The following is a 9,084-nucleotide window of genomic DNA, read 5'->3' as shown; positions in this document are numbered from 1 at the left end:
GCGCGCCTCCTCCAAAACCGGTTCAGACCAGACGGTGCGGGCAAGCGAGGCTTTGGCGACTACTGCCGCTAGAGACAGGAAATCAAAACATGAGCATCAGCGTTATTCACACCCTTAGTCTTTCACATGTACCCTACACAAATTGCACAGTATTTCACGATTAAGCTCAGCAGTACGTTCGGTTATGTTTCCTTTGTCCAGTAGCTACGGAAAGCCATAAAGGTCAAAAACGGCCAAAGACAGGTCATGGTGGTCAACAATCACATTGGAGGAGGAAGTATGGAGGGCCAAGCTAAACACATTCCTTCCTTCCAGAACAATTCCAGCTGCTGTTGCATCATCCTAGCATCTTTCTTGTGCTGGTGTCTTCTTAATAACGAACATATACAATCGTGAGACAGCTCATTTTTACCCTACTGATGATGTCTTGATGCAATAGTAATCTGATATTTGTAGCAATAAATATCACTATTATTACTATTGCATATTAATAGCAATAAATTCCACAATCCAAAAACATTTTTTGAAATCACTTGAGGAAACATCATTGCATTCATTTTCTATCAAGATGATAAGCTGTTTGCAGAACACCTAAAACATGCATACGCTAGTCATTAATCAAAGGTTTTTCATCAAACGTTGCATTTCAAAGAGCATCCTTTGTGTTCAAACCGTTACAAAATTCAGTTTCAGACTACAACGACCTCCAGCGGTCAATTTGCAAACGACGACTGTTCAGCTAAGGAGTCAGGATTCAACGTGCAATGCCTGTTCATATTCTACCTGCTTTTAGTCCAAAAATATTATGACTGAGAACAGTCACTGACAACGATCATAAGTCTTCACATTACTGTAATAACGGTTTATTGTAACCTTGCGCATTACAGTCCAGTAATGTACTGTAATAAAAATTATTATCCATTGCATTTGTAGCTACAGTCCAGAAGAGGGAAGTGTTGAATTGTGTTTAAACCCTTACCCTAAAACGACACTGATGTAGCAGTGAAAATTAAGTCATACAGTAATGTGCAACATAGTGGACGGTAAGTAGGAGCAATGAAAGTCCATAAAAGTCAGTCATAAAGTCAAAAATCGACTTTGAACAGATGGATTAAAGTTGTGTTATTACCAAGTCTGATCCATGCAGGTCAAACTAAGGTGTCTAAACTGGCCATTATTCTACAGTATGAATTATGGTCATTTGTGGAGTGTTTATAAGTTTTTTATCTGCACTAGAGAAAAGAAACGAAAATGCAACATACACTAGACCAGGGGTCACCAACGTTTTTCCTTGTGAGAGCTACTTTTACAAAATGAAAATGGCCAAGAGCTACTCATTTTTGTAACATTTATTTTCAGAGCTTATTTTAAACCCAAACAAAGCGAATATGCTTGTTTTTACCAGAACATTAACAAAATGCTGGTGTCCACAACTCACATTTTGTATTTCAGAATGCATTTCTTTCTACTGTTCTTTCATTATTAACTGAAAACCTGAATGAAAAGCAGGCTTGCGGGCACCTCATGTGGTTGTGGGGGGCTACCTGGTGTCCGTGGGCACCACGCTGGTGACCTCTGCACTAGACAGCAATGATATACTGTACAACTACATGTCTCCGATGTCAGCGCTCTTTGCAGGGAACATATTTCCACTAATCCTTAATCCTTTTTGTTTCATGACAAGGCTGGAAAGCATTTGATTTGAAATGATCTGGCTCCAGAGGACAAAAATAGCTGAGGTCAAAGGTCAAATATGCAGTCATTACCGCCTCTATCTTTTGTCAATCTCTTTCAAATTTTCATGGCATATTTGTCTTTTCTTTGGCAGAGCCCAGCTTCATGTTGACTGATAGCAGTTACAGAAGGTTGGCATTGCAGTAGTTATCAGCTTGGTACTCATCACCTAAGTCTGACGACACTTGTTTTTAAGTTGCATGAAGCATTTCCCTCGATTTGAAAGATGCAAGTTTCCTGTCCTCTTTCATACATTCACCAGCTGTTATTATACTTCCAAGAAGTGCACATTTTTTATGCTCAGGAATTACAAACACAAGCAGTGTAACGTATGATACAAATAAAGAATAAGTGAAATTGATGATTACATTGAGCCACAAACATTTCATCGTTGTATGTGATTGTATGATTTAAAGATGGCTAGCTACCAAGCTACTAGTGAGGGTCAACTATCCAAGTACTTTTGAGCCCCTGAAAATGGAGGGACTAAAATGGCTGTAATTCCTAAATGATAAATATACACTATGTCCCCTACTAACGAACATCCGATGAGCGAATACTCGTAGATGCGGTCTATTTTTTTCATGATTTTTTTTCGAAAATTGCCATATTTTGTCATTTACATTTTTTCAAAATACAAAGGCGCTATTTCTGTATTGCGCGCCATTCCGCCGCTACGAATGGTGGGTAGCAGCAGCTCTCTCGTGCGATCTTTCTCAGTTTGTCTGCACTTGTCGCTGATAACATCTCGGAGCACGCCGTTTGTACCCCATTCGATACTTTACAGAGATGTTTGTTATCCGTTATCATGGCTGATAAATCTAGTGCAAGTGCTAGTAGGAGTGGCAGGAAACGTCATGGAGTGAATCGCTCAACCATAGGAACAATTTACAAAGGCAAGGTTCGAATTATGGAACATGTGAAGACTTCTGTACCAATGGCATCCACTATCATTACAAAGAGGAGTCTAACGACGACGAAGATTTGTCCTTTCTTCAATAATTCCTCCTCCTGCTCCACCACTACCACCAACGACGTATGCTCGACCACTGCTCTTCAAAAGTAAATAACATTTATCATTACGTATTATTATATCATTTTTATTATTGTTTTTTTCATTAATTATCCTCGTTTAATATTACTACTGCATCCAAACTCATATTTACATACATAGGCATATACTGTATATGTATACACGTTCATGTAGTACCTATATCATTGGTAATATTACCTTTTCCCCGACTTAAGAACGATTCGACTAAAGAACGGTTGTCTGGAACCAATTGTGTTCGTTTGTTGGGGACTTAGTGTACCATATTTTACAAATACTTCTGTGCCTAATGAAACAAGATAGACAGACACTCCCTCCCTTTTGCTGAACATACCATGTCACTGTGGATACCACCATGTCCAGACAGCGTACCATTCTTGTATTTATTTTGGCAAAATGTCACATAATGGTATACTCCATTTTAAAGAGTCAGATAAGCTGATCGACACAGATGAACAGGAAGACTGTTGTCGTCCTCTGTGGGCCGATACCAGCAGATATGATAAATCAATAGATAGATAAGATGGGTAACATTGTGGTCATCACCTCATTGATTGTTTGGAAAAGGGGTGCAGTGTGTCCACTTTATAGGTTCTAACCTGCGCTACCTAGGCTTCCAAACTGTCAGGCCGACCCCACCATTCGTGGAAAGTGGAGACAACAAAGTCTGCCGAAAAGACTTGGCAGTATTCACAAATCAGTGAGAGCGCTACAGATGAGGGGCGTCTTCCTTAACACCACCGCTGAAGAAGAGAGGCTCTTCTTTGGCATGTCAATCCACATGGCCTGCCTTGGCCTCCTGAGAATCCACGTGTTTTGGGCCAACAAAAACAATAATAATAAACCTGAAAATGACAATTCATGTTGAGGAACTCACTGAAGATTCTCAATAGTCTGGATATAACAGAAGCCACAAAGAGAAAAGACATTCTTTGGAGAGTCAGGCCTCTTCTGCACCGAGTAAGGCAAGGCTTCCTCAATCTGCAATGATGAGCAAATGATCCCTTTCACGGGCCCCTGTCCCATCAGGCAATTTGTTCTTGGTAAGCCATAACCAACAGGCTTAAAGGTATTTCTCTTTGCTTCTCCAGATGGTCTGATACAGGACTTTGAAGTTTACCAAAAAAAGTGATCAGTTCGCTGATGAAATGTTGGGAGTTGGGGCAGCAGCAGTCGTGCGTATGGTTGAAACTGTTCCAATACAGGAAGTCTACTTCACATGAACTAACCTAATGGATGAATTGCTGGCCAAGGGCCTTCCAGCAACTGGGACCATAACCAAAAACCGTGTCCCAAGCCATGTTGGTTGCCTGATGACAATTGATTGAAAAGCGAAAGGAAGAGAGAGTCAGGGACAGTAGTCTGGAAAAGTCCTGAGTTAGCAATCACATAGTGATATGACAACAAGTCAGGGATGATGGCTTCCTACTACACATGGGAATAACCTGAAGATGTCTGCACTAGGTGGTCAAAGAAAGACAAAAAGTCCAGGTCCAGGTGAGAAGACCCACAGTCATAAGGGAGTACAATGACAACCTGGGTAGTATGGACCTCTGTGACTGCATGCTGAGCTTCCATCGCAACACAGGCAGAATCAAATGATGGACCTTGCGGGTGATAGCTCATTTCTTTGATGTTGCCATCACATTTACCGGGTCCAGTACAAATCTGACAGTATAGTGTTTAACTGATCAGCAAAGAGTACTGAACAGTGTCTAAAAGGATTCCACAACCGGGAGCATCGTTCAGAAAATATGGGGCCAGGCACATGCCAGAGATAGTACAATGCAGCCACTGCAGGGAGGTGCCAAAACCTAGGTTGCAGGGGAAAAATATGCATACGATGCATCAGTTGGAAGATGTTACTCTGCATTGCAAAGAAGGGAAACTGCTTCCTGAAATATCACAGCTAATGTGTACATGCTGTCAAATGTAAAATAAAAACATTTTAACAGGAGGGGCAATCACTTTTTCACACAGGGCCGTGGAGGTTTGGATTACGTTCTTTCTCATTTGTTTGTGAATTTCCTGAGATCTCGCCATGATGTCTAGCTTTTGAGGATCTTTTGGTGTGCTTCACTTTAACTTAAATGATAATAATTGAGGTCTATCAGTCTGGAAAATGGTATAAAGCCATTTCTAAAGCTTTGGGACTCCAGTGAACCACAGTGAGAGCCATTATCCACAAATGTCCAAAACATGGAACAGTGGTGAACCTTCCCAGGAGTGGCCGGCCAACCAAAATTACCCCAAGAGTGCAGCGAAGACTCATCCAAGAGGTCACAAAAGACCCCACAACAACATCCAAAGAACTACAGTTAAGGTCAGTGTTCATGAATCTACCATAAGAAACACTGGGCAAAAACGGCCTGCATGGCAGAGTTCCATGGCCAAAACAACTACTGAACAAAAAGAACATTAAGGCTCTTTTCAATTTTGCCAGAAAACATCTTGATGATCCCCAAGACCTTTGGGAAAATACCCTGTGGTCTGACGAGACAAAAGTTGAAGTTTTTGGAAGGTGTGTGTTTCGTAAAAGTAAAAGTAACGCTGCATTTCAGAAAAACAACATTATACCAACAGTAAAATATGGTGGTGGTGGTGTGATGGTGTGGGGCTGTTTTCCTGTTTTAGGACATGGAAGACTTACTACTGTGATAAATGGAACCATGAATTCTGCTGTCTACCAAAAAATCCTGAAGGTGAATGTCCGGCCATTTGTTTGTGACCTCAAGCGGAAACAAACTTTGGTTCTGCAGCAGGACAATGATCCAAAACATACCAGCAAGTCCACCTCTGAATGGCTGATGAAAAACAAAATGAAGACTTTGGAGTGGCCTAGTCAAAGTCCTGACCTGAATCCTATTGAGATGCTATGGCATGACCTCAAAAAAAGGCGGTTTATGCTCAAAAACCCTCAAATGTGGCTGAATTACAACAATTCTGCAAAGATGAGTGGGTCAAAATTCCTCCACAGCGCTGTAAGAGACTCACTGCAAGTTACTGCAAACGCTTGATTGGAGTTGTTGCTGCTTAGGGGGGCCCAACCAGTTATTAGGTTTAGGGGGCAATCACTTTTTCAAACAGGACCATGTAGGTTTGGATTTTTTTCTCACTTAAAAATAAAAAGTCTCATTTACAACTGCATTTTGTGTTCAGTTGTGTTGTCATTAATTGACTAGTATTTACATTTGTGTGACAAACATGCACAAAAAAAGAAACCAGGAAGGGGACAAACGCTTTTCCACACCACTGTATACACACACACGCACGCCCACGCGCACACACACACGCACACACACACGCACACACACACACACACACACACACACACACACACACACAAATATAGATCCAGTCAATTTTTTCCCTTTCATTCCAGTCTTGCACAGGTGTGTTTTGTCTGGGGTGTATTCAGTTATCATGTTTTTTGCCGTATTTTATATTCATACGTATCTAGTTGTTAATATTGTTATTGTATGATCATTAATTAAATGGCCACAGATGTGTAAATCATCTCAAGAATATTAAGGACTAGTTACTTTGATCATTTTGGTGCATGAATTCGTAGTCCGTGCTTCGTCTGACGTCGCAAGTAGTTCCGGTGAATTAGCAGCGGAGTGAAGTCAGGAGAGCCGGTGGGTCTCTTCTGGTCTTCGTGCAGACTAGTCAGACGCCGACAGCGGGCCGAGTCTTCTGTCATGACAGTCGGATGACCACACCACACCAGCGGCCAGCAACACGTCTGCCGAGCAGAGAGCATGCAGACCCGGTTACAGCCGTCAGACGCCAACTGAAGCTTTTGTCGTCGAGTCATACACACTGGGAAGTGCAGGACAGGCACACGTCTAGAGCTTTGAACCGGCGTGCAAAAAATTAAAACCCTGCTCGTGTTCACGTGTCAAGGTGAGTTTTCTGCGCTGATAGTTTGACATGTCAATTGACAGTAATGATTGTTTCCGAGTTAAGTGTACTATGCTAATATTCTGGGCTGTTTAACCAAATGGCATGTCACAATATGCATGCGTGACAGTCATTATGGCGTTCTTTTAACCAAATGTGTGCCTGATAAAGTAAACTTGGATGATAATATAACAATCTTGGCGCATTCTTGGTGTGTGGCAGAACCGGGCATTAGAACAATTGCCCAAGTGGAAAATTGAAGCGAACAACAGACAGTTACAAGTGTCTTGTGCATGCATGTGAACACAGACTTTGTATGAGGCGATGCATGGTGTTGTGTGGACGAGTTCTTCATATCATCTTGCAAGTCAGGTTGGCATCACAGCACCTACAACAGAAAGGTGTCTGGACCCTTTGTGAATAATTTTAAAATACCATGTTCAAGTAATGATGTTCATAATGATTTTACCTTGTGAGTCAAGAGTGTGAATGTGTAGACAAGCACACACCCACTGGGCCAACCACAGAGGTGATTTTGTGCGGCGCTACTCTGTCTACACATGTAGTCACCTTGATAGCGCCGTACGCATGCAAGGTGTGCTGCAGACATAAAGTAGATCAGTAATATTGATTGACCTGAATCTGACTACTTAGGTTTTATGTCAATGGGTACTTGTGTAATTGCTTGGTTAGCTACCATGGCTACTTACAATAGCACAGTCATAGGTTGTACTTGAGAAATAGGCAGTGGTGTATATGTGTACACCTGTAGTAATGTGCACAGGATGCCCATGCACCTGAGGTACTGGGTATTGCTGTATGCTACAATGTGCAAATAGTACTGAGGTCTTGTGCAATAGTTTTGTAATGCCTGTAGAGTGCTCGTGTAATACTAGTGAGTATTCTAGTAAAATTTAATGATTAATGAATACCCAAGCAATTGCAAATGCTAACAACTAGTGAGTACTTATGCAATAGTGTAGGATTAATTACTGGGTACTAGTGCAACAAGGTGTCATACTGTCATACTGTAACTTCCTTCTGCAATGATATGGCGAAGGTGACTTCATACTCATTCAGTACTCATTCATAATGTGGCAATGACTACTGAGTACTTGCTGTACTGTGGTAATGACTGGTGACTACAATGTGGCAACAGAGTTACCAAGCCATAAAGTGTAATACTACTGCATACTTGTGCGAGAGTGTGTAAGTACTTGTACAATACCATGATGATAACTATTTAGTGCTCGTTGAATAATGCAGTAATTAGGGCTGTCAGTCGAGTAAAACATGTAATCGTGATTAATCACATTTTGTCCATAGTCGGCTCATAATTAATCACAATTCATTCTTATCGAAGATAGAAGTTTTCATCTATAATAATAGGGATGGAAATGTCTTTGTGGTAAAAGCTTCCATACGCATCTAGATACACAAGTTAAGATACGATTCAAAAATGATATTAAAAGCAGTACAATTTGATACAGTGTACAAACGATACAATTCGATATAATTCAAGGGTTACATTTGTCGATGTAGACGGTAAATTCTTACAGTAATTTTAGATATGTAAAAGAACACATCATAGCCCCCTGCATGCTGTAAGGCAGGGGTCCCCTACCACCGGGCCACGGGAAACATTCATGTGCAATGATAAAAAAAAAAAAGAAATAATTTGTAAATAACTGCATCAATTTTTTTTGTCAAGCGATATAAATGCAAAGAGGTGGCTCTGTATTCATTTCGTGCTTTTAATTTAATGTTGTTCCTGTCATAGTTTTGCACAATACTGTACAGATAAATCAAGGTAAGATAAATCAGATCGCTATAATGTACATATGTTACGTGTGCGTTGACAATCCTTCTCGGTGACCAGCCAGCTCGCTGCAAACGTTAGCGAGAGAGCTAATGCTATTTAGATTCATTGTCATTGACACAAGCCCCCAAAGAGCTGTTCTCGGCTATGCCTGCCCGTAACTAGTAGCTCCTAGCCCAAATTTTACCTAGCAGTTCAAAGCAAAAATCCGCAGAGAGACTGCTCGCATCTAAAAAAACCCCCAAAAAACACTTGTTAGTTGGGACACTCATATGCCACGGTACCGATGTCCATCCATCCATCCATTTTCTATGCTGCTTGTCCTCACTACGGTTGTGAGACGTTACCAATGTATAAATGACAATTAAAAAATACCTGCAGTGCACCAGTAACTGTCTTTTCTTCCCGGCAACGTACTTTGTGACAACTCGACTCACAGCGACACAAATAACTTCGGTCTTGTCGAGAGAGGCATCTGCCAGGGCTGTGAAGCTAAACTTACCATCCAAAATACCATTTTCTTTGCCCATTTCTGCTCAATATTTGTTCCTGCTTTTGGCTTCACATCAACTGCCAT

General features: G+C 41.1%; 1 protein-coding gene across 2 annotated transcripts in view; it reads left to right on the top strand.

Moving 5' to 3' along the window:
* Positions 1-6,411: 6,411 nt before the first annotated feature.
* Positions 6,412-9,084, top strand: part of LOC129190036 (forkhead box protein J3-like) — a 148,678-nt gene continuing 146,005 nt past the window's right edge. For both annotated transcript variants that reach the window (XM_054792390.1, XM_054792471.1), the window contains exon 1: positions 6,412-6,691. The gene's annotated coding sequence lies outside the window, so the exon portion shown is untranslated. The remainder of the gene's footprint in view (positions 6,692-9,084) is intronic.

The sequence above is a fragment of the Dunckerocampus dactyliophorus genome, chromosome 1, assembly GCF_027744805.1.
Source record: "Dunckerocampus dactyliophorus isolate RoL2022-P2 chromosome 1, RoL_Ddac_1.1, whole genome shotgun sequence".
NCBI lineage: Eukaryota > Metazoa > Chordata > Actinopteri > Syngnathiformes > Syngnathidae > Dunckerocampus > Dunckerocampus dactyliophorus.
The sequence above is the reverse complement of the archived record's forward strand: the minus strand, read 5'-3'. Positions and strand labels throughout refer to the sequence as shown.